The 26,966-nt window shown below is 41.6% G+C and overlaps 2 pseudogenes; one reads left to right on the top strand and one right to left on the bottom strand.

Annotated features, from left to right (window-relative positions):
- Positions 1 to 3,627: 3,627 nt before the first annotated feature.
- On the bottom strand, positions 3,628 to 3,962 carry LOC142458627 (elongin-C pseudogene; annotated as a pseudogene).
- A 1,450-nt stretch (positions 3,963 to 5,412) lies between these two features.
- LOC142458133 (succinate dehydrogenase [ubiquinone] cytochrome b small subunit, mitochondrial pseudogene) lies at positions 5,413 to 6,130 on the top strand (annotated as a pseudogene).
- The last annotated feature ends 20,836 nt before the right edge of the window (positions 6,131 to 26,966 follow it).

Here is a 26,966-nt window from a genome sequence, read left to right as displayed (position 1 = left end):
AGGAGTCTTTTAACAAGATTTATTCCTGACTTGAGATTATCCTGGGATGATATATTTGTATAATAGATTTTCAGCTACTAGAGAATAAGAGCTACATTCTTATTCAGGTTCATGGTCTCAGCATGTAGATTTCTGCTTGGCACTTATCAGGCCCCGAGAAAACAGTTTTCAATGGAAGGGGTTTGCCTTCAAGGTAGGATAGCCAGATGTGGTTCCTGGCCAACATCTCTCTTCCAGCCTTACTCACTGGTCAGTGGGAGCTTATGTATTGTGTTTCTGAGCAGGGTTCAGCAGAGCTTACAGACTAAGACAGACTATGAAGAAAGACATGACTACCAACTTCCAAAGCATCAGCCAGAGGAAACCCTGTCGATCACAATGGTCTGATCCACAACTGACCATGGGGATGATGCACAACTGAGAAGCATTTTTTCTGTTAGAGGTTTCATTCATCAGGATTACTATGATATGAGGTCGACTGGGTAGTAACAATAGCTCTACTTTAAAATGTATGAAAGAAATGCTTAAAACCACATTACTTAATTTTTTAAAAAATCATTGGAGTTCTTTCAAGTAGGCCAGGAGAGGCATTACCTCCACACTAGAATGGGCATGAGCAAGCTAGCAAAAAACGTGTAGAAATGCTGAGTGCTAAGTGTTGTGATCAATTAAAACAACTATATTCCATCAGAGGTAATACAGGTTTATTTCAAAATTCCTCTTAAATTGACGTGTTCTTGCCATAACTTGCATTGGGTCTTCCTTATGGCTTGTGAGAGTGTAAATCAGAGGTCTGAATAACAACATGGTCTCCTGAAATCACAAGAATGGGATGAATTGATAGTCAGTTTCTTGGAGTCAATCATTCACATGTTCCTGTTTTTTTGAATGCAACAAACCCTCATTACACTGGGTATAATAAATCAAGGAGTCCTGAAATGCTTTCACCCGTGGGATGTACCTGACTCCATAGTCTGCGGAACTGAGAGCTTCATGTTAACGTCTAAATAGGCAACTCTTCCTGATATCTGACTCTTCAAAGAGCAGGTCCTTGAGGAGCACTCCATTCACACTTTTTTCTTCTTTTGCTGCATATTAATTCTGGATTCCATTCAACTCGGGATCACCAGAAGAACATCATGATTTATCAGTTTTAAAGTACAAATAAATAGATAACTGTAGGTATTTTCTGTCTTCATCAACAGGCTAGTTCAGACCAAGCGTGTTATGAATTCCCGATAAGGCTTGGCTTTGGTAACATGTTTTAGAATCATGATTTTTGACTAACAATCATGGATCACCATCCAGCATGTAAGACCAGAGGCTTTCTATTCAGACAGGAAGCGCGTTCAGCCTCACTCCTGAGCCATCATTGGCTCTCTTTTACCCCAGCTGCCCCTGCTGGCCTGGCAATGGCTCCCTCACCTCCATCACTTAGAGCACTCCTACTGTGTGCTGCCAGGCGTCCTGATGTTCCTGTGTCCCTGTGATAATCAGTTTGTTCTTAAGGCACTAGGTGCCCATACCCTTTTGCTTCTAGACAAGTGGCATTCAAAGGGGGCAATACCCTTGCCTAAAGACATTTGAAAATGTGTTGGTAAGGAGACATATTATTATTATTGTTTACTTCTTAAAAAGAAAGTCATCCTTATTTTTTTTAAATAGCATAGCCATTTTACTACGGCGTATAACACAACCCCCTTTTCTTATTTTTAAAGAGTTAACATGAATGCAGATACCTCCGACTTTTTGAAAGTTTGCTTTCTTCCACCTAGCTTTTGTTTAATTAATTGGGATTAATATATATCAAATCATTCCATAGTTCAATCATGTCCAGCAGAATTTTACATTTGCTACCACATCAGTCTCCAAACACTCTTTTTCTATGTGGACCCCTTGATATCATCACCCCTTCATCCTGCCACCCCCTCTGTGGATACCCCACCCAACGCCCTTATTTCACCGTCCTGGTTTTCATACCCCCAAAATGAATAAAACATATACCTCAACTTCAAAAGGGTGACTGAAACCCCCCACGCCCCCAGTGACACAGTACTCTCGAGATACTTCCTAATATGGACAATCAAAAATCAAACAAAACAATACAACCCCAAAATACAAAAGGTTTTGGAAACCAGACCAGAGGGAATCTGCTGATAAGTTTTGACTGTTCAAGTCAGCCTCACCTACTATCCTCCACTCCCAGATGCCGTCCGTTTAGTGACCACTCTCCTCCTGTCCCCAAGTCAGCCTCACCTACTATCCTCCACTCCCGGGTGCCGTCCGTTTAGTGACCACTCTCCTCCTGTCCCTAAGTCAGCCTGACCTACTATCCTCCACTCCCGGATGCCGTCCGTTTAGTGACCACTCTCCTCCTGTCCCTAAGTCAGCTTGACCTACTATCCTCCACTCCCGGATGCCGTCCGTTTAGTGACCACTCTCCTCCTGTCCCTAAGTCAGCCTGACCTACTATCCTCCACTCCCGGATGCCGTCCGTTTAGTGACCACTCTCCTCCTGTGCCTCCATTGTAGATAGCGGGAGTTCGCGGGGGGGGGGGGGGGGGGGGTTATTTCCTGTATAGTGCCACCAAAGAATCTTGTTTTTTTTGTGTTGTCGCAATGCCTTGAGAGGACTTCTGAGATTCAGCGGGCAGGGGGATTGGCTGTCCTGAATTACAGAGGATAGGACTACATATAGTTATCCATTGCTTCTCTTGACTACTGAGAGTTCAGCTTGACATTCATATGCGATAAGAATCCTCCTACTCCTCTGATCCTCGACTCTAATGCCACGTGATTACGCAGAAATCTCCACGCATTCATATAGATTGCATTTTCCTTTTGTTAATGGAACGGCAAAGCAGGCGTTATGGTCAACGAAAGTACTAGAGTTTGGATTGGCCCATATACACAATTCTCCAGCGACCAACGGAACGCAGCTCACTTGGTGACCATCTGCTTACAGGTCTTTAAAGGTCCTGCTCCAAAGGCTGTACCACTCGCCTTCCTACACTGCTTTTCAATGAAGCTCTAAAACTGTAGCGATAAACAAAAGGATAAAATACATTTAAACAATCCTGCCGTTTCTCAAAATACGCATAAGAAAATCCAAACCTGTGTCTTTGAGAGTTATAAAAATCAATATTTTGGTTGTTATAAACTTAATGTCTATAATGCAATCATTTGCGTTATTCTAGTGAGGTAAGTGACCGCTATTAAGATCAGGTATATATATATATACACACACAAAAAAACTTATGCCCATCTTTACCTGTAAAACTTGTTCATTTATGCCTAAATTTCAACATTTACCTTATTATCACTGGTCTAATTTTGAAAATCACATCCAAAGGATAAGGTAAAACCACTTACACATCGGCATATCTGTTTATTTCTCGGTTTATAATGATTTCTTACATTTGTTGATGCAGCAAACAAATTTCAACTGTGATTGCTAGGCAAAAAGAGCAGAAGATAAAGTCCATTGATTTGCAATGAACTTTATATGGTCCAGTTGCATTTACAGGCAACATGCTATATGAAAAAAACCAAAAACCTACTAACCGAACTATAGGTATTAAATACTGTGAAAAGTTAACCGTTTTTTTTGTTTGTCATTTATTTCATTTAACCGTCTAAGAAGTCTGCAGCCATCAGCAGTTCCAGTGCAATTTCAGGTGCAATTGGACATTTGGGGATCTCAGTTGAGCTGTCAGTGTAGTGAAGCTTGCAGGTCAAACACACTTTTGATAGCACAGGGGATGGATCTTTCTAACACTGACGTCCTTGGTTTCACTCTCAGCAAACTGGCCTGGGCCACTTAACATGGTTTTCAGTAACATTCCTGATGTTAGTGAATCTTCTCTTTTTACAACAAATTCAGGACCATCAGCAGATACTGACTTGGCATACATGACACCCGGGCCTTTACAGCCACCATAAGTTTTCTCCTTTCCATTCATGATCCTCTTATGAAATTCTAATTCACGTCCACAAGAACTTTAGTTGCGTCCTGGTGAGGCGGGCCACACTGTCTATACTGTGTTTTCTAGGGATGGGACTCCTGTGTAAATCCAGGAATGTATACTTTGTGTTGTTCAAAACTATGCCAAGGCTCTTCACTCTGTCAGTGGCAGTGCTTCTCTCCTGGCAGCTGGATCAACGTGTAATGAATAATATTTGTACATTTGTAGATATCATATTACACACAGGGCAAGCATCAAAACAAACAAACAAGCAAACCCTACTGCCAAAGAGTCCATGCTGACACATTAGCACCCTATAGAACAGGACCTACCTGCCCTTGTGGGTTTATGAGATAGTAGCTACAATAGCAGAAAGCTTCACTCTCTCCCTTGGAACCGCTGAGCTTGTACTAGGCTAGCCGCCCAACACTATGCCACCAGGGTGAGTATATGACTGGTTAATTAGCGTGATGTTGTGCCTGGGCATTTAAATATTAATATGCATGCTATTTTGTTACCTATACTTTTATTTATAATTTAACCTACAAGCAATATTCTGTAGATTTTAAAACATATATCTGAACAAGTGGGTTGTATTATCTATATAACTGAAATAAAATTCAGGGTAGCAATGGGAGTGAATATAAAGAGTGTACTATAAAACAGAATGTTTGGGTCTGATAGGATGGAGACCTTCCACACCATAACTTCCTTGAGCACCTAGTTTATCCTCCAAAGATAACATTCTTATGTATACCTTCATCCCTAATTTATAGCTAAATATATTCCACATAGAAGGTGCCTAGTATATTTCAATGCTTATTTAGTTCATATACATGTTTCCTGAATCTTTCTCATTTAAAACTTACAACGTGGACATAAAGTTACAGTCCTTGTGTTACTTGCTCTACAACATTAGTTCCTTGAGACTTGTGCAAGGGGTTGTAAGGGCGCGTGGAATAACAAATATGATCGGTTTTGTGAGGTACCAGTTGTTTTTTAATAACAAAAGCAAAACTACATGATCTGGTATATGAGAAGAATCGTTATAAAAATAAGTGGAGAAATAATAAACTTTTGAATAAATAATGTTGACCAAATTGTCTAGTCAAGTTGAAATGGCTCACATAATGCACAAAAAAATCTTCCTCTTTAATTATTTGCATGAATCTAAGAGTAATACTTTAAAACTGTTAGATGATATAAAAGCAGATTTTGAAGATATAATACAGGAAAGAATTCCCTTAAAGAGGAATTGGAATACACAAATTACAAAGAAGATATTCATAATTTTGACGCCATTAAATTTTAGTTCCTAAACCACAAAAGAAACCATAAACAGTTCTGATTTTCTTATTTCATAATGCAACAGATTCAGAGAGAAGATACTAGCATACAATTCATGAAGCGTTAAGAATATATATTTTTGGCTTCCGGGGTGCTGGGTGACCTTGAGCCCTAGGAAACGCAATGGCGGTGGTTTTGAGGCTGAGCGTCTTCCGCGGTGCCCCGGGAGCCCGAGCTCTGTTCCACCGAGCCCCAGTGGTCAGACCTGCGCTTGCCTCAGCATTTCTCCAGGACCGCTCTACTCCGAGAGTGCAGCACATCCACCTGTCCCCCAGTCACCATGCTGGCTCCAAGGCTGCATCTATCCACTGGACTGGTGAGAGGGTGGTCAGTGTTTTGCTCCTGGGCCTGCTCCCGGCTGCTTATTTGAATCCCTGCTCGGCGATGGACGACTCCCTGGCAGCAGCCCTCACGCTTCATGGTCACTGGGGCATTGGACAGGTTGTTACCGACTATGTCCACGGGGAAGCTACCCAGAAAGCTGCCAAGGCAGGCCTGTTGGCACTCTCAGCCGTGACCTTTGCTGGCCTTTGGTACTTCACCTACCACGACGTTGCATCTGCAAAGCTGTGGCCATGCTATGGAAGCTCTGACTCTTTTTACTTCACACCCTAAAAATTGATTGTCCACCTCTTTGCCTCTGCTGTGTTATGCCATTCGCCTGTCTATAAGGAGGAAATAACAGGTATGTCCAAAAATTAAACCTGCAGAGAACCATATGACTAGGAAAAAGTGTGAGAAGAATTGTATTCATGAAGTAGACTGAGTTCCATTTTCTGGTGAGATGATACAGGAACTAACTCTTAACTACTCCCCAAACCTACAGTATAACAAAAGGAATATGAGCCCTTGCCTTTTAATTGGATAGTCTCTAAGTGAGGATTCAGTGTGTTACTATCAGCACGTTATGATTAAAGGTCTTCTGTGTTCGTTCAGGCAATGACGGAAAATGGGCAAGACTACTAACTCTTAAAGATTTAACAGAAAATTAAAACTGTGCTTAATTGTTGAAAACTCTGCTCTGTTGTGTTGAAACCTCTTACTGATGCCCTAGGGTGAGTTTAAAGTTAGAAAAGTTTGGTAATCTCACATTATTAATTTCTCAATCCCAAGAGTAAGAACTTGGGGAAATTTTGAATATAGAGAAGTTCCATTGAGAGAAGAGGTTGCCTTGTAGATTTATTAACTTCTTATTGAGTCCCAACTGAATGTTAACCTGTAAATATTCTTTGCTGATCTCTCAACAAATATAAAATTGTGAGGCAACCAAAAAAAAGAATATATATTTTTTTCTTATGTCACTAAAATAAGGGCAAAATGCAAAAGCAGTCAAATGGTATGTACAGAGAGATCAATAAATAGAAAAGTCATAGACCCAAGGACAGCGCTCAACCTTTGCATCAATCATTAAAATGAAATTTCAACAGGTACATTGTTTTATGTCCATTGGCTTTGAAAAAATTAACACGTCTAAAAAAAGCAAGTGTTAGTGAAAACTCAGGGACCAAAGACTCTCAAATACAGCTGAGAAGTGTCAAGTATGAACTGCGAAAACACTGTGGAGACACGTTTCCATACCTAATGAAGCTGAATATGCACATAGCACAGGACTCGCCAGATCCCTCTCTAGAAAACTGCTGTCAGTGGACTATAGACAGTTCAATGTGCTTTCACATAGCCATAGAACGAAGTACTTTTTACAGGACAACCCAGTCCACACCCATTTATAAGTAAAACAAGATATAATCCCATAAAACATTCATTATCCCATGTGTAATACACTCTTATCTCACATATTTTCGCCTCACTCTATCTCCTTTGGGGGAGTTCTTGGGTGCCACAAACAGCTAATTAAGTGACTCTTACGTGAGAATCTGGTGTGCCAAGCCCACCTTGGGAGAAAGGTATTTTCCATGTCAAAGAACTGGGTTTGGGTGACATTCAAACCACCTCATTTGCTGCCAGCACCTGTCAGTCAGTGGAGACTAGAGTGTCGCTAAGATACTGGACCAGGTTCAGTGGAGTCTTTGCAGTAACATGAACTCAAAATAATCCCTATGATTCCATCCACACCTGATCACAGCAGTGGTACACAACGGGGCAGCATTTTATTGGGCTGTGTAGACGAGGTCGCCATGGTTTAGGAACAGACTCAACAACAGCTACCAAGAACATCATGGGTTGCAATCAACACTTCCTAAGCGAAGGGCTCAAACATGTATAGAGACAAGTACATTGGTTTTCATTGTAACCTTGTTGATGACAGAAATAGTTAAAACTCATATTCATGGATTGATAGGCTTTCCAGTCATTGGACATAGGAATCATCAGATGACTCCGTCTCCTTTCTCCTTTCACTCCACAGCTCCTGTGACTGAGGCCGAGAGAAATGAAATGGCTAAGCCCAAGATACACAAGTCAGTGCTGCGTTGCCCCAGGATCCCCTTCTCCTTACTCATCAGCTAGTTTCCACTAACAGACTATGCTAAGATGTTCTTATATTCCATTTCTTTGAAGACTCGTAAACCATTAAACCTTTGATGGTTGTTTCAAAGACAAATATGCTATTTTTTTGGCTCTAATGAAACACTTATGTCACAGAGCCTTTGATGTTCTTTGAATTCCTTGGCATAAAAGTGCCAGCTTTGTGTGATGATGTTCCTCCTTTAAAGCCTACCTCAGTGTCTTCGTTGGTAATCTCCTGTCCATCTGCATGTGGGCTTCTGATCTTTGGTGTTTCTTGGTCACCATCTATTAGATGTCTTTCTTACCCATAGAAATCTGAACATTTACTGGCAGCCAACTTATAGTTGGCACCATCAGTTTTTCTTGGGGTATTGTCTTCTTTGCTGTGTGCTGTGGAGTCAATTCCAACCAACCCTGTATGACAGAGTAGACGTGTCCCCTGGGGTTTCCTTGGCCAGAACCTTTAGAGCACCAGACCACTGGGCCTTTTCTCCCATAAAGTGACTTTTAGATGGGAACCGCCAACTTCTAGGTTAACAGCTGAGTGCTTTGCCATTGTGATAACTTAGTTCCATCAATAGAATAAATGTTTACACTAGCAAGCTCTCATGGTGATAGGATCACACCATGATACTAGATCAGGAATTAAAAGTACCAGGGTGAGGAGTTTAGATGAAGCAACATCTATAGGAGATCCAGTCAAAAGAGGGGCTGAAAGAATAGACTCGAGTTAAAGCACTTTTAGAATATATAGAAGTGAACAATGGTGAAATTGAACTTGTGGTTGTTAGTAGTTGCCATCTAGTCAGTCCCTGACTAATGAAGACCCCCTGTACACACACAGCAAAACACTAATGGCCCTTCCTATGCCAGACTCCCTGCTGGGTTGTGGATTGAACTGTTGTGATTCAGAGTTCTAATCAGCCAATAATTGGAAGTAGATCTCCAGGCCTTTCTTCCTAGTCCAGAAGCTCTGCTAAAACTTGGTCAGCTCTTCAAAGCCATGGAAAAGTCTTCACTGACAGATGGGTGCTGGCTGCACATTCCACACACGGGTTGGGACTCTAAGCTGGTCTCCTACATGAAAGGCAAGCATTCTGCCACTGAATGACCACTGCCCCATCGTTAAAGTAAGATGTGCATTCTCTAAGTGCATTTCCCCATAGGTACATTTTCTACGCCAGTGTCCTGCAAGCTACTCTTTCATGTGATGACATTGTGAAAAATGTACAGTGTTCAAGCAATATTACAAACTACAGTAAAGTTATGTCAAAAGACTTACCTACTGAAATTCTTAGCAACTCTTTTATTCCCACATTTATATGGAGCTGCTAAAAAAAAATCTCAAGCATTTCCCAATTTTATTCAATCATGGAATGTGTTATACATTTTTATCCAGAGCATTCATTAGCTGAAGGAGCCTTAGTGTCATAGTGGTTAAGAACTGGGCTGCTAACCACAAGCCAGCACTTTACCACTAGCTGCTCTGAGGGAGAAAGACAGGGCTTTCTACTCCCATGAAGAGTTAAGGCCAATTATCAAGGGTTCATGAGGGAGGGTGGGTATGAGTGGGGGGAGGGAGCCAAGGGGGATGATGAGCTGATACTAAGAGCTCAAGTCAAAAGAAAATGTTTTAAAAATTATGATGGCAACATGTGTACAAATGTGCTTGACATAATGGAGGTATGTGTGGATTGTAATAAGAGCTGTAAGAGCTCCCAATAAAATGATTAAAAAGAAAAGAGTAAGGAATGTGAATGTAAGTCTGCCTATTCCTCAGAGTAACATCCTTGCTTCTTAATACTTCAAAGGGGGCCTCAGGCAGCAGAATTACCTACTGCAATGCCTCCTTTAGCCCTTGATTTCTTGCCTTCTGCTTCCTTATACATTGATTATGGATCCAAGCAAAATAAAGTAAAATATTTGACTACTTCAACCTTTAGTAATAAATTAAATTAAATTTTAAGAAAGAGTTACGGCCTTGGAAACTCATTGGGGCCATTCTCCCCATCTTGCAGTAACTCTGATTCAGCATCAACTCCACGGCAGTGAGTCGGAATGAGGCTTGGTCCGGTACGTATTCACATATATCAAAACTCTTCAGTTACATAAGTTCCTATGGAAAACACTAGGCGGCAAAGTAAATAACAAACAAAAACTGAGACACATAGCAAAAGAAAAAAATGCTAAAAGTATAAACAAAATAGAAGGAGATAACAAAGGATTTCTAACACTAGAAATAAATTGATTTAATAAATAGATTTGTGCCAAAGATTCTCCTATTGGGTGAAAACCAAAATTTCAACTTCAAAGGCCACGGTAAAATAATACCTAAAAGTTTAAGGGGAAGGAGACCATACCTATTTTAAACTTCAAGAGTCAGGAACAGGGAGAGGTGAAGAGAAACAAAAAGAAAGGAAAAGAAAAAGAAAGCCTGATTGACCACATGAGCACACCAAGAATAAGAGGATGTATGGCAGAGCAATACACAAATAGTAGAAGAAATCCACCATGAAGTTGCCATAGCCGTGAATCCACCTAGACCAGGTGAACTAGATGGGAATATTGAAAAGGTGTTAATATGTATAAAAACACATTGGCAAGAGTACGGCTATGATGAAAATTTTATTAGATCACCGTGGATCATTTGACTAAAATACATGATGACATTTAATATTTGAGCAATACAATTAATAAGGTTATTATTACAAACATGTTCAAATATCAAACATTATACCCTAGAGGGCACATTTATTCCCAAAAGTCCATCAAATGCTTATAAAAATAATCTACTGCACCACCAAGAAAAATTTAATGAATGTAGAAATAACACAGACAAAATTATATGAATGCAGTGTCAAGCTGTAGAAAGAATAAACCTGAAAAAATAAATGTCAGAAACAAATTGAGAAAGATGTTAAAAACTGGAGTGAATTAATAATTATAAAAAAGAAAATTTGAGAAACTCTCAAATAATCAGCAACTAGAAGGGCACTACCCTCAGATGGATTTTGAAACTACAAAAAATAATAATAAAAAAAGAAAGAAAGAAAGAACTCCTATGACACGGAAAGCAGCCAGCTCATAAGAAAAGAGAACAAAAGCCAAGTCTGTTCATGAGGTTGCTTCACCCTGGCACATAGCCTGACACAAATGGAACAAAACAATGAAAAGCACAGAGCCTGTGTGAGGGCATGCTATTGTCCCTGTCAGCATCCAATTGACAGACTCACGGAGACCTCACGTGCAGCAGAACAAGATGCTTCTGGGCCCTACACCATATTCACAGCCTACAGGTGGAGTCCATGAGTCAGTCTGGGGGGCCAACCTGTTCCACCCAGGGTCTCTGATGCCCTCGTTGGCCCTCACCATCACCAAATACGAGGAAGTCACTAAATAAAGTGTGTCCGATAATGACCTGCTGTGATCCAAAAGGTACTCATTGACAGCCTTCCTTGCGTAGATCACGAGCCTTTCTTTCTGGTCTGTTTTGATCTGGAAGTTCCAATGAAGCCTGTTTGCTCGCATTATAGCACCAATCCTGCCACCATGGCATGACAGACAGACAGACAGATGGAAGATAAACAAGTCTATGTGTGTATGTATGTGCAGATACATTGATGCATGTAAATATCAAGTTCATGACAAAATTCCATTCTATTTTCCATAAACTTATGAAGGCCCCTCACATGTACATGTACCGTATATACTCGTGTATAAGCCAAGGTTTCCAGCACATTTTTAATGCAGTTTTTATGGCAAAATTAGGTGCCTTGGCTGATATTCAGATCGGCTAATACACGAGTATATGCAGTATATTATAAAAATCACAAATAAAATGTTGGTAATATTATTCTATGGTTAAAGAGTAGTACAACATAGCCAAGTAAAGTTACTGAACGAGTGTCAGAAGTGTACAATATTAGAAAATATATTTATATTGCTCATTATATTATTATTTAAAAGGGGAAATGTAAATTTTTTAAATGTTGAATACATCTTTAGTTCAATTAAATATCCAACCTTAATTTAGTGAAGATCCAGGATTTAGTATAAGATGAAGAAATGATGGTACTAAAGGAAGAAATCAAAACTATACCGAATTCATTGGCAATAAACAAGTAACTGTCTGACCTCCTCTGACTTCCCTATTGCCACGAGGCAAGAGTCAGACATGGGCCTACGGCCCAGCCTTCTTTACCTATTTGGAAACCAGCTATTCTTTCCAGGCTACTCTCCATCTGTGCCGGGTTCAATAGTTCATCACAGTGTCTACACGGCACTCACAAACAATTCCTACAATTAGGGAGGTTGTTAGAAAATCAATAGGTCACCACACGTTAAGATCAGCAAACAGCAAGGAAAGAGTCATTGGTCTCCTCGACCAACAGCCAAGTCCCCCTCCTGGTGGTCCTGTCTCTCAGTCACAGGGTCCTTTGCCCTTTGCCTCCATGGACCAAGAAGCCAGCCGGCCTGTTGCTCTGTCCCACAGTTTCAGGTGAAATGAGAAGGGTACCAATAGTCATGGGGCTGCTCCTCTGAGTCTGTGCCATGGTCTTGGAAGCCTCTTCAACTTCAGACAGAGATCTTCCCCATGCTCATCCATGGTCATCCTTATAGTAGGTGGGGTTGGGGGAAGGGGGGGCGGTATTGATGAAAACGGACCAATTCTCTTGCTCAGGTCATACACCCCTTCTTTGCATGCTCTTGTTGTTGGGTCTGAATGAAACACTGCCCAATCCTGTTCCAGCCTCGGCAGTTACGTTTGAGCGCATTGTCCCGGCCACGGTGTCAGTTCATAGGGCCGCCATCTTTCTGCTGCTCTTGAAGACATTTAGAAGACAATTACCTGACTAACCAGATGCAAGAGCTCCACGTTTGTGTTCATTCCCAAGAAAGGTGACTTAGCAGAATATGAAAATTCCCAAATAACAGTATTGATACAGCATGCAAGTAAACTTTTGTTGAGCACAGTGGTAAAATGGTTGCAGTGTTACTTGTCAATGATTCCAACAGTAACTTCAAGCTGGGTTCAGGAAAGAAGGAAGAAATTAAGGCTATCATAAGGAATTAAGGATGCCATTGGTGATATCAAAAGACTCTTGGGTTCCCCAATCATGCCAATGTCAAGGTGCTGCTTGCAAGCACATGGTTGCTCCTCTACTCCTTAAGGACAACTGCTTGAAGACTATTTGTCTGTCTGCCATCCAGAGCTATCAGGCCCTACTGTCTGCCCCACCCTACGTAGGGCCCACACCCTTCTGATAAGGATCACAGATTGTTCCCCTGTAGAAGAGCTGGCCACACTTAAGGTCAAGTCAGCCAGAGAGGGCAAAGGTTAGAGCACTTTAACTCTAGAACCAGTCCATCTTGTTACTTATGTGCCTTCTTGTCACGGGTATGCCGCTAGTACCTCTTCTTCCTGCTATGTTATGCCCTTATTATGTCCCTTATCTGTTACATGTATGGCTCTAATACAACCTCTTCCTGTCACATATGTGTATGTCGTGATGTGCATGCCCGAGATTATATAAGCCTATTAAGAGAATACATTACGTCCTCACTCTGGTGCCGGCCACCATGGGAGAGCTGAGCACTTGCATGTCTTGTTTGTCATTTCTTTAATTTACCCCTCAATTACACAACTGCCCCCCTAAGACCCATTTGGTTTTGGAAGCTGGCCCCCCACAAACAATGCTATCCATGATTGTTTTGAGAGCCCATTTCAATATACTGGGAAACAAAAATGGAAAAAGTGGGACAAATAGGTTATAAGAGAAATAAAAAATAACACATGCATAGATTCTGTCATCCACTTGGACATCGCATTAGCTTCCAGTGGAATCTTAGTGTGCTGCTAGCAGTTCTGTCACTGGATTGACAGACTGGCAGCAACAATGGCTCAAACATAGCACTCGTGAGGATGGTGCAGGGCAGGGCAGTGGTCCATTCTGTTGTACATAGCGTAGCTATGAGGTGGCATCAACTTGTGGGCACATAAAATAACAGTAATTATAAGGGGTGACTCTTCAGACTAATTATACAGTATAATAGTGCTTTCCATTGAGCCCAACAAATGAAAGAAAGGAGAAAGGAGGGAGGGAAGAGGGGAAGGAGGCAGGAAAGAAGAATAAAATAGGAACGTGTGTCAGGGTGCGATGTAGCACTGATGAGGAACACAGCTTTCCTCCAGTTCCTAAATGCTTCCTCCCCCCAACTACCATGATCCGAATTCTACTGGTGCAGATGGGGGCTGGAGGCACAGGGAATCCAGGGCGGATGACACCTCAGGACCAGGGGTGTGAGGGGCGATGCTGGGAGGGTGGAGGGAGTTGGAGAGAAGGAGCCAATTACAAGGATCTACAAGTGACCTCCTCCCTGAGGGGCGGACAACAGAAAAGGGGGTGAAGGGAGACGTCGGACAGGGCAAGATATGACAAAATGATGATTTATAAATTATCAAGGGCTCATGAGGGAGCGGGGAGCAGGGAGGGAGGGGGAAAGAAGAGGACCTGATGCCGGGGGCTTAAGTGGAGAGCAAGTGCTTTGAGAATGCTGAGGGCAAAGAATGTACAGATGCGCTTTATACAATCGATGTATGTATGGATTGTGATAAGGGTTGTATGAGTCCCTCATAAAATGTTTAAAAACAAACAAACAAACAAACAAATAGGAACATGTAAGAGAGAAGAAAAGGAAAGAAGAGGAGAGGCAGGGGAGAAGAGGGGAAGGGAGAGAAGGAAGGGAAGAAGATAATATAATGGCCTGTTGAACTTTGGACACAGTGGCTACGTGTTTTGGGCTGCTAACATCAAGGTTATCAATTAGAAGCCACGGATTGTTCTGTGGGAGAAAGATGAGGCTTTCTACTCCCACAAAGAATTACAGTCTCAGACACGCAGGACAGCTCTATCCTGCTCTGCAGGTTGCTGTGAATCTGGCTGGATTCTATGCTATGGAGACTGTTTTTGAGTTTGAATTGACCTTTAAAGCCATATTATAGTGTGTCAATATAGCATTTCCCACTAAGGAATCAAGGCAGCTTCATGGGGAAAGTGGCTAGTTCTAGGTCTTGGGAAGGAAGCGTAAATGACAAGATAGGATAGATCTTGTGATGTTAGAAAATAAGGACGCTAGCAAGGTGTGCTGCGGTAATGTTAAGTGGATTCATAAGCCATCTTAAAGAGGTTCTCACTGATTAAAAATGGGACAATTTGAGCATAGAAAGAAAATAAGAAGGAATTAAGTATGTTAATTATATTTAAATTCATGACCTCATATTGATACTGAAATTATTAATCACCATTTGACTATGCTGTGAATACAACTTGTAAATTTGAAACTCTGTAAATGGAAATTATTAAGCATTCACCCTGCTTTTTCCATTTGATGTACAGCACTGGATAATACAGTAATGGGTGAAATACCCCAGCTAATAAACAACGATGAAAATACGAGTACGTTCATTTTACAGGCACGAAAGCGTTCTGGTGGTGCTGCTAACCAACTGCAGGGACAATAATTCTCACCTCTTGCTTGCTCTGGAGGAGAGAAGCAAGGTTCTCTCCTGTAAAGATTCACAGTTCCAGAAACCCTATATAGGGCGGCGAAGAGTCAGAATTGACTCGGGGACAATGGGTTGATTTGGTTTGGGGAGGTCGATTAATGGATGTAAACAACCATCAAGGCTAATAATTTCCAGAAAGACAAACAGGCAAATATACACGAGGCAGTGAATCACATACCCTTTGGGTGAGGATTGAAAGTTGCAAATTTTTATTCTTGTTTCTGATGCGAAAATGATGCAAAGCAGGCACTAGCTTTTCCCCTTGAGAACATTTCAAACGAATGGAGGCTCCACCACAACGTTCAGGGGACACATATAGTGGAAGCGGGTTAAGAGAAGGCGCCTTGGGGGAACGAGAAGCAGAGAAAGGAGGTAGATGTCTAATTGTGAACAAAGGGAACATGACAATGCTATAAATAGAAGCAAAATAGCAAGGTAGTGGTTACTATTTGCGGAACATACGGACCTGGCTCAATAAAATCCATGTGCACTTTTAAAAATTAACTATTTCTAAACCCAGCTCAATAACTATCAGTGAATTCAGAGGTTGGACATGTTGGAATGGAATTGAATAAATATTAGTTTGAGCAGGTCCTCTCTGGCCACCATTATCAACTGGTCGGAAAGAGATCACATTAGAAGGTCCTGGACAGAAAGGAATATGGAACAAATCTCAAAATCATAAAACACAACCAGACTTACCTGTCAGATAGAGAGTGATGGAATCCCCAAGACCATGGCCCTGAGGAGGGCCCTGGAGGTGTGTGTAGTGGTTGTGAGTTGGACCACGATCCACAACCTTGGGAGTTTGAAACCACCAAGTCCTCGGAGGGAAAGACAGGCTTTCAATTCTCAGACACAGACAGTCTTGGAAACCACCAAGGACAAAGAGACGGAATTTCAATTCCCAGACACAGACAGTCTAGGAAACCACCAAGCCCTCTGAGGGAAAACAGGCTTTCAATTCCCAGACACAGTCTTGGAAACCACCAAGGGAAAGACAGGGCTTTCAGTTCCCAGACACAGACAGTCTTGGAAACCACCAGGTGCTCCTGAACTGAAAAAGATGGGCTTTCAGTTCCCAGACACAGACACAGTTTGGAACCCAAAGAGGTGTTGCGATGCATTAGCATGGACTCGTGCAAGTGAGTTTGGTTCGGGTTCTACTCCCGTAAGGAGTTGCCGAACCTCACAGAGTCTCAGAAAGCCACCAGCGCAGTTCTCCCCTGCCCTCTGAGGTCATCCCCAGTCAGAATCAGTTAGCACTGAGGATGGCTCGTAGCCATCAGTTGGGCCTGGAAACGAACGCACGGGCCTGGATCAATTTTCTGTCACGCAACAGATGAATAAGAGGGACAGCAGCACCCGTGTAGTACGGACACCTTGAACTAACCATTTATTTGATAGCAAAAGAGGAACAGTGACCCAAAGAGAAAACACAGGGAATTTAGGAAAGGCAAAGGAATGGAAACAGGACACATAAGGAGCGAGTAGCATAAATGACGTCACTCATTCACAGTAAATTCACAATAAGTTAAACAGAAATACTGCTAAGTTTTCTTTTTCTTCTCAGTTGAGCTAGACAAATTGCTACTAAAGATCCAATGGGAAAGCAATCACCCAAGATTAGTCAGGAAAACATGGAAGACAAACAGTTGGGGGAGGGAAGTTACCCTCACTAGAGAATAAAACATTCTATAAACCCTCTAATTAAAAGAGTGTGGTCGTTGGGCATGAATAGACAAGCAAACCAGAATAATAGACTAGAAATAGACTCACGTTCGTGTGGAAATTTAGTACATGACTTGTCTTTGGATTCAAGTTGTGTTGGTTATCGCTCCCCCTCCCCCCGCAAATATACTTACTGAAGAACATTTCTCTAATAGGAAACAGGCTTGTTGGTAAGACTAAAAGGAGGGTTGATTTTCAAATAAATTGGGAGAGTCCCTGACCTTTGAAAGTAGCTAATGTGATTAGGCTTTTAAAATAACTTTCAGGGCAGTCATACAGATTCCACAAAATTCCACAGAAACATGGGATTTTTTTTTTCCATCGAGATCACAGGGCCACTGATGAAGAGAGGCTCGCTTAGAGCAGATAAACATTGTAGAAGAATGGAGCCAAGCACAAGCCCAGCGATGAAACTGCATGAGCATCCGGAGAAATCAGTAAGGATGAGGTTTAGGGCTAAAGCATGAGGGGTCTGGAGTCAGAGACCTTTAGTCTAAGTGTAGCTAGATCTTGAAGCCCAAGTGAAGACTCATTCAAGTCTAGGAGAGGGGGTTCTTCCACATAATCATCCATTTCCTCATAACACTAGGCAAGGAGAGCAATCAGATTGGTTGCATAAGTGAGAAATAATTTCTAAATAGGCGTTTTGCTTAAATTCCCCTAAGGCTCTGCAGTGGACTTGAGGTACCAGCATTAGGAATCCCTAACACCTGACCTTGGGGGGGTGGTCCAAGGACTAAAGATGGAGATAATGCCTCCTGATTGCCACGATGCTCCAGCAGTTTCCTATAGCATTTGATCAAGTGTGATCACCTCCCCACTTAATTACGTCCAATTTGCTCGATATCAACAGGTAGTCTGAACTTCGAAACCACGCTAGAGGCAACACTGCATTTAAACTAAAGGTGGACACATTCCGTGCTTCCGAATGGCCCCTGGGTCATCTCAGGTATGTTACTCCAAGCAGAATGGATCGAATGTTTCTCATTCTGCATTAAAAAATCAATTGGAAGCATTCATTAAACTTTCTGGGAGACGAGATTCCGCAGAGACTACTGTGGTCTTGACATGAATCAGTTCGGGGTGGGAAGTGGTTACCAGTGCTTTGGGAAAATTAAGAAACGCTAATTAGGGAGAATACCAATGATTTTCAGATCCCAAATCCCATGTGCTACAGTGCCAGGGACCTGGGTCGTCCGGTTCTTATTATGTTTTTAATTCCATTTCTAATTTGATGTGCCCTCATGGTAGCCTGATGTTCAGCATGGTGACAGAGATTCCATGTGCCTAAAACTTAAAATCTAGCATCCCTCCCCACCTGATTATTAGAAAACACATTCTAAAAATAACTTTTATATTCTTGAACTCAATTGTCCTATGGGGTGAAATGAGTTTTGGTTAATTTATCATTTGTTCTATTCGAGTATCATTCAATTAACTTTAAAAGTTTTAAAAAAAGTTAAAAATAATTTTAGGTAAAAAAAGGATTTTTCTGTTTCCTTCTGCAGGAGCCCACATGATGCAGTGGTTAACTACTGACTGCTAATGTAAATCCATTGTCAGTGGTTGACAGCCACGGTCATTCAGCAGGAGTAAGACATGACCATCTGCCTCCGTTAATGTTTGCCGCCTCAGGAAGAGACCTACCCTGTCCTATGGGGTCACGCAGTGGCTGTGGGTTTGTGGGTTTGCTGTTCCTTTCTTAACTAATCTTTTTTCCGTTGAAGAGATAACAGCAGCACAGCAACCCCTTTCTGTTCTGTCACTGGAAGTATCACACGCATTGCTGACTTCTCTATTCCCTGGCCTTTATTTCCTAAGTCAAAGAAGTTTTCAGAGTTGGTTCTTCCCTCTGCTCCCCTCTTGTTAAAAACAAAAGACTCCTCTCGCACACCCTCATTTTACTTAGGAATTTACTTTAATCGTAATTAGATTAAAGCCCCTCAAGTTCTGTACAACCAGCAGTGGATGCTCAGCAAAGCCTGTAATTTGCGGAGTAATGCAATCAGCTCATTTCTGGGATTTGCTGCAACGACTGCTTTTGAGTTCAGCCTTATGCCTCAAAAGAATTCTAATGGGCTCAAAATGACCATAAGTGCTATTGGTAAAGGCTTGAAATTGTGGATAATGACTTTCTGCACAGGAAGCCATTCTCTTACACTAATCCCCCACCCTACCTTCATCCCCCCTGCCCTGGGGTTTGCATCACTCCACTCAGCATTGTATATCCCTGCCAAGTCACAAGTCAGTCACTTTAGTTGGATTCTTTGAAACTGTGAGATGCTTGACACAGTCTCCCCAACTAAGGCAACGTAAAAAGAGGGGTCTGTTTGCTGAATAGTTTGGAGTAAATTAGCCATAGTAGCTTCTTCGCCCTCCACTTAACTTTGGCTGTAAAAAGTACAACTATCTCCCTAACTATAAGTCATTGGAATCTTCAACTTGCAGTTACCATTCAGATGAGTGAACCAATCAGATTATATGATTAAAATGCATTAATCACGTGCTCTTACAATAACTCATCAAATTGAGGCCAGAGATTTACACAGTGTCTGGCTGATATAAGCGAGGCCCCTTCTGCATTCAGAACTCTCATAGCGGAGGCTGAGACAGTCCATGGAGCAAAGATCAGGCTATTTGTGTCCCCACCAATCTCAGAGGGTGAGTATCCCATATGCCACCTTGGACCGATTCATTGACGTAAGGTCCAGTCAACGTCCAGGGGAGAGTGTCGTTTTACGTAAAAATAAATAAATAAGCAAAGAAAGTGAGTGTTTGGGGGGCAGGTAAGGGTGGACTGGAAGTCGGCCCAAACCAGTTACCTCATTTCACCGGTTGATTTGAGAGTTGAACCGCAAGCCTTAAAAATGTATACAGGTATGAAATAAGTGCGTTGTCCCCATTTACCTGCACACACGTACGACTTAATTCCCGATTGCTCCAGATTCTTTTCAAGGCGGGGATTAGAGCCTACAAATAACTCTGGCCCTAAGAAGCAACTAGTTAATTAGGTGATTAGAAAGTAGGGGGGATTCTAATTTTTTAACTAATTTAAAAGGATAAAGAGATCCTTTTTAAGCTGTCTGACTTGTGCGCTGACGATAACCTTGACTGTGTGTGTGTGTGTGTGTGTGTGTGTGTGTGTGTGTGTGTGTTCCCAGATCATGATACAATGCTCTGTTCACAGTGCTTGTTGCCATGGCTGGTGCTGGCCAGACTTGCTTCTACGAATTCCAGTCCCTCCTCAAGGGTTCAAGAAGACAAAAGATGAATCATTGGGTTAGGGGTGGCAATGGAGGATAAGGAAAGTCACTGTGGAATTGATGCTGTTAGTTTCCATCAAGTGAGCACTGAATCAGGTGACCCCATTAACCACAGGTCAGTACAATGACTAGTCGTGTATTTTTTCATGATGCGGGTGTGTCAAGCCCATTGCTTGGGCCTCTGTGAAATTTGAGTGTCTTCCAAACTATGGACTCGTCTTCCAATGTTACATCACACAGTATGCTGCTGTAACCCATAAAGCTTTCACTGGATGATTTTCAGATCACAAAACCTTTCCTAAGTCTGTCCTAGTCTGGAAACACCACTGAAACCTGGTCGCCATGCTAGTGTTTGAAACACCGATGGTTTCCTCATTCCAATATCACAGCAACACAAAATCACAAACCAAACTCACTGCCTGTGAGTGACGCTGACACATAGTGACCCTCTAGGAGAGGGTAGAACTTCTCTGTGAGTTTCTGAGACAGCATCTCTTAACTAGAGTAAAAATCCCTGTCTTTTTCCCACAGAGAGGCTGGTGGGTTTGAACAGTTGATTTCAACCCACTCGTGTTAGGCCGGGTTGACTAGAGAAACAGATCCAGAGGCATTCATATATGTGTAAGGAAGATCTTTATACGAAGAAGGCCTTGTATATCTAGAAAACATCCTAGCCCAGTGCAGATCATGTCCATACGTTTGATACTAGTCCATAAATCCCTCTTCAGAGTCACGCAGCCACATGTAATGATGGAGAATGCAGGAAGATCACAGGCCGGTGGCTACAAAGGTTTGTGGATTCAATGGTTGGGGACACATAGGTGAAGGTAGTGGGGGGGGGGGGAGATTACCAGGATTCTTTTTATGAGAGAGCCACACCCACAAGGAGACACCATCAGGCTATGTGACCTGATTGACAGGTTGAATACCTCTGCTTTACTCTTATCTCTCTTCAAGTTGACATGAATGTACACTACCATACTGCTACATCACCAGGGCTCTGGAAACGCACGAGAGCAAAAACAAGACAAAACTGACAGATGGATGATTAGATGGATGATAATTTACCTCATCACTTATATCAGCCTTTAGTTTGTTTCCAAGATTGTCAATGTATAAACCATAGTTCCTTTCCTTTCCCATGACTACTTTCTTAGATGGTTTTGAAGCTGGAAACGTTTTAAGTAAGTCATTAGTTTTTCAAAATATTTGATCCTCTATCTCCCCCAAGGACACCTCAGAGGATTGCCCGTCTCTGCATTTGAACTCAGGCAAAATGTGGCTTGACCTAGTACAATAGTCTGTCTATAGAATTTGGTTTGATCGGTGCTGTAGAAGTGGATATAGTAGGATCACCGCCATGTACAAGCTTGAGAAGCCCCTGGGTAGGCTGTCATGTTTCCTTTACCACTTCCACCCACTCCTGGTTTTCTCCGGCTGTTTTCCATGCATGGCCCTTGCTCTTTTTGCTGGGGCCCAATGTGAAGGATGGCACAGAGCAGAGCCCCACGCAACTTGTAACGGGCTTGCTGCATGCGGGAGAATTATCTCTTCTTGTTTACAGTCCCTGAGATTGGGGGCTATTTGTTTCTGTTGTGCATCAGTCCACCATGAATAATAAATGTAGTCACCTGATTCAGTTGCCAGCCGCTCAACAAATAACTACCTAAAAATGTTGATGCACGCATAAGCATCTTTCAACATTAGCTTTTGGGGATTCACACAGATTGGGGCATATGAAAAAGAAAGTCTTATTCTAGAGAATAATAATTTTAGCTAAGGTCAGATGAACCCACACACTCTGGAGAGATAGCACTGTGCCTTTATTTACCAAGTGCCCATATGTACAGCCTGGTTTCAGCGGCTGTTATAATACAACACAATGTTCATAGTTGTCTTATATATGTCTTACAAAACAATCTTATAGTTCAGTGTGCATTTGGCGATATTTGTGAAAAGCTTTATTCTCCATTTGTGGACATCTATCCTGTCCGTTAGTGATTTATTACATCTATATTCCCATATGAATAGACCCCATACATTGTTTCCAACTGAGACCTCAGATGGAGATCAGAGAGAGAATTTCATCTTCATCTTTGAAGCAGGGTCAACACATTGAGTGTTGAGATGCGTATAAAGGATACTCATAGCTTTCCGGGTGTTATGGTCTTATACTGTATCAACCATTAGCGAGCATGGCAACAAAGGAAAACTACTGGCTGTAGTTTAGACTTGGCGCTCTTTGGTGTGGAATCCTTGGGTAGCACAGAAGTTTAATGCACTTGGCTCCAGTCCATGCATCAGCATCTTGGAAGAAAGACTGCTATCTACTTTGAAAACATGGCCTTGAAAATCCTGTGGAGCAACATGCTACTCCAACACACAGGAGGCTACCATGAGCTAAAAATGGTTCATCAGCACCAGAGATGCTGTGATTGTGGTATACTCAGCTGGCTCCTGCTTAAAACAACATACAGCTGTTGGCTAATTGTCTCCTATCAGCTAGAGTTTACAGTTTAAAATAGGAACCCAACCATTGCAAGTGTATGGAGAGCAAGATATAACTAGGACACAATGCCAAGGAGATCGGCTTAGTTCTGTAAATCAACTAGAACTTGAAAGAGACACAAACAAAAGAGATTGTGAATGGCCTAGTCTTCATTTTAAAACACTCTTATTATTGTTAAAATACCTTAATAACATAAAGCAGAAAACTTACAAACTGTGGAAGAAGCAACAGAGTTTGGTTGAGCGTGTCGGTTTTCCCTCTATGAAGTGATTCCTGTAGCTTGGCCTAGGATTACAGTCTGTGTCTGTTCAATCCTCCCTATTTCCCAAGCCCTCCTGGGACACTGGAATTATGCAAGGTTAGCTCACAAAGACTCATTGAGTAAGATCTGAGCATTGGGGTGGATCTGCTAATCCGTGTAGTCCTTCAAGTTCATTGGAAACAGCTAGTACTTGCCACATCGGGCCCTAAATACCCAGCATCTCTTCCAACAACTCTGCAATGTGCCCATCAGGATGTGCACTTAGAGTAATGAATGTACATCATTAAGATGTTGGGCATGTTCCATGGCTGTAAAATATCCCAGGGGGGGGGGGAAGTCATCACTGAGGACAGGCATGTTTTATAGCTGCTGCTGATTTACAGGCTGGTAAAGCCAGTCTTCCGTTGTCCTTGAAGATGAGAAATAGCAAGAACACGGTGTTCAATTGCCCAGATGGTGTTTTGATCTTTTTGGACATGGGGGATGGGGAGTGCAAAGGCAGAAGCACCTCTTTCCCTTTTGGGGTTCTAGTTCTGCTCCGAGATCTTAATTTTGACGATCTTGGCAGTGGTGGAATTCTCCAATAAGTACAAAACCAAAAAAGGATAAGGACCAACCTGGAGATAAAAGAATTACGGGACTAGCTAGAGATAGCAACACTTATCCCACTGTGAACAATGTAAAAATAAATTATTTTAAAAGGGCAGCATAAAATAGAAAATTTAGCATGAAAAGCCTTAATGTATAAAATACAAGCCAGAAGATGTAAGTAGAAGATATGTCCTTATAGTTGCTTGATGACATTAAGAAGAAATAGCTAGGCTTTATTCTGGTAGCAAGGCAAACTAGGAGCAGCAAAAATTTGGGTCTAATAGGCTAGAAGCAGTGAACATACCACAGGAAGTAGAATTTGGTGAAAGTACTCATGAGCTTACCTGGTATACAAGCTACTAGTCCCTGCCCACCCCCACCCTTAATTCAATTTCTTTACTTAGTGTGAGTATCCAGGGCTGGTTGGAATAGATTGAGTGGTGGAAAGATGGGGAAAATGAAAAGGGCACACCTAGATATCATGGGACTAAATTTTCTAATGAGAAGAGGTAATATTTAATGAACACTTAATTTTCACCTGATCTTGGGCAAATGATAAGTCCAGACAAGTTCAAAAGCTATAAATTAGATGTTAAGCTGAAAGTTCCTTTTGAACCATCAAGCAGCCAAGGCTGACAGACCAGGAAACAGAAAGACAACACAAAAAACTCACAGACTCGTGGAACAAATTGACCCTGTCACTAGCTGAATCAAACAGATTCAAAGTTAGCAAGTTCAATGGCTTCTAGGGTTGGCAGGGACTAAGGCTGGCCATTGATTGCTCCCAAGGTCTACATTCAACATGGCGAGCTATTAGTTCAAGAACCAGAAATCAGCAAGTGGAGGAAATATTAAAGTAACTAGTGGATGATTATGTGTTTTATCCATGCTATACCACACCCTGGATTTATCATCCCTTCCGTGTGGCCCTTCTGGGAGATACTGTCCCATCATCATACAGGTGGGTTTTGAGTCTCCACTACATCCATGCTCCTTCACATTGATTTGGTTGCTTGTTTTTAACTTCTGATTCCTCTTTTGGCTGACATCTCATGATCACATAGGCTGGTGTGTTTCTTCCATGTGGGATTTGTTGCTTCCTTGCTAGATGGCTGCTTGTTTAACTACAAGCCTTTAAAACATCAGATGTTATGTCTTTCAATAGCCAGACACGATCAGCTTTCTTCACCACATTTGCTTATGCACCCATTTTGTCTTCAGTGATCATGTCGGGAAGGTGAGTATCCTACAATGTCACATTATTGGAACAAACCGTTCTTGTACTTACGTAAGATTTAAGTAGTCCATCTGTTTCCTTGCTGTATTTATATATATATACATATACAAGCAAATATACCTATATTTATATATTTACATATATACACATCTAACTATATTTTTCTTTCTTCTCTACTTTTTCTTTTTCCTCCTGTCCCACTATCATGTCTATCCATCATTCACCTCTCAGATACAATTCAATTGATCAAACATGGTCATAAATGCTTGTTTTACCTCATTAATCTTGTTAGATTTGCCTATTTTGATGTGTATAATTAGGATCATTCAATACATGAAAGCCAAGATAGATAACCCTTCAGAAACATTAAAGATAATAATGACTCCCTGAGACTATGGGAAGAGAGGAGGGGGGGGGGAAAGGAAGAGCTGTGACTCCTCCCACTCAAGGGAGCAAACAACAGGACTGCATGGGAATACATATACTGGATGGTGTAATACACAGCAATAATGATCATAATAATATTAGTAATAATCATAGAGGGCTCTTGGGGGGTAGGGTGTGGGAGGGAGGAGATAAAGGGGAATTGATATCAAGGAGTTCAAGAAGAAAGAAGATGTTTTGAAATTGATTGTGGTAGCAGTTATACAATATTGCTTGATGCGATTGAATCGTGGGATGTTATGATTCTGTAAGGGCTCCCAATAAAATAGTTAATAATTAAAAACCAAACCAAACCAGAGATCAGTGCTACAGATTCCAACTAGCAAGAAGAGTGAAGTTCTCCATAGCATCTACTTAAAATATCAAGTAGGCCACACTCTCAAGGCGCTAGCATCAGGGAACTAAACTGAGTACCTGCTTGAGTCACAGTAGATCTGATCATGGAATTGATTATGTTATGCTGATCCATATTGTAGAGGAGACCTTTACTGGCCAAAGTTTCCACTGAGAATCTTTAGGAAAGGCAAGTTGACACCAAATCTACCACAGAAAGCTCTACAAATCACAACAATCTGATTTTTAACCAATCATGGGGATCACAAAGGTCCAGGCAGTGTTTTGTTCCACTTGCACAGTGTCACCAGTGTTATCCTTGGTAGGGAATCAAATGCATGGCAGCATATAACAACAACCAGGTAAGGGGTATGATGAAGTGTGGAATGATGAGTCCTATGTCTAATAAAAGCACAACACTTGTTACACATTCTAGACATGATTATCATAGATTCTCTCTATAGTCACCAATCTTTCTTTTTAATCATTTTATTAGGGGCTCATACAACTCTTATCACAATCCATACATACATCAATTGTGTAGAGCACATCTGTACATTCACTTCCCTCATCATTCTCAAAACATTTGCTCTCCACTTAAGCCCCTGGCATCAGGTCTTCATTTTTTCCCTCTCTCCCCGTTCCCCTCCTCATAAGCCCTTGATAATTTATAAAGTATTATTTTGTCATATTTTGCCCTGTCCAATGTCTCCCTTCACCCACTTTCCTGCTGTCCATCCTCCAGGGAGGAGGTCACATGTAGATCCTTATAATGGGTTCCCTCTTAGTCACCAATCTTTCTAACAACCCTATGAAATTGTCTATTATACTTATGAGGGTAAGTCAAAGAGTATTACTGGTGATCTAGTTCATATAGGCACAGATTAATTTCAAACAAAACTTGTTTAAACACATCTTGCAATCAGTGGTTGGCTGAAGATAGGTTCTCTCATACAATTGAAATCGAAAACAATCGTATGAGGGTTCTTTAAAAAGAGAGATCCAATCAAAACAGTGGCTTCTGAAGGATCTATTGCACAAAGAGGTCAGCTCAGATGGTTTTGCTGACTGTACTTTAGGGATTCCAAAAGGGTAATCTAGCTAGATTTTCTTGATGGACACAAGACAATCATGGAACTTATTATAGAGAATTTGCAAGAAAATGAAACATGGCACTGCTGATTACAACAAGAAAGTTGTGCTGAGGAAAGATTTTTTTAAAACATCACGTACGTGGTCATCATTTTAAGG

This window comes from Tenrec ecaudatus, chromosome 10 (assembly GCF_050624435.1).
Source record: "Tenrec ecaudatus isolate mTenEca1 chromosome 10, mTenEca1.hap1, whole genome shotgun sequence".
Lineage (NCBI taxonomy): Eukaryota > Metazoa > Chordata > Mammalia > Afrosoricida > Tenrecidae > Tenrec > Tenrec ecaudatus.
Note: the sequence above shows the minus strand (reverse complement) of the source record. Positions and strands in the feature narration are given on the sequence as shown.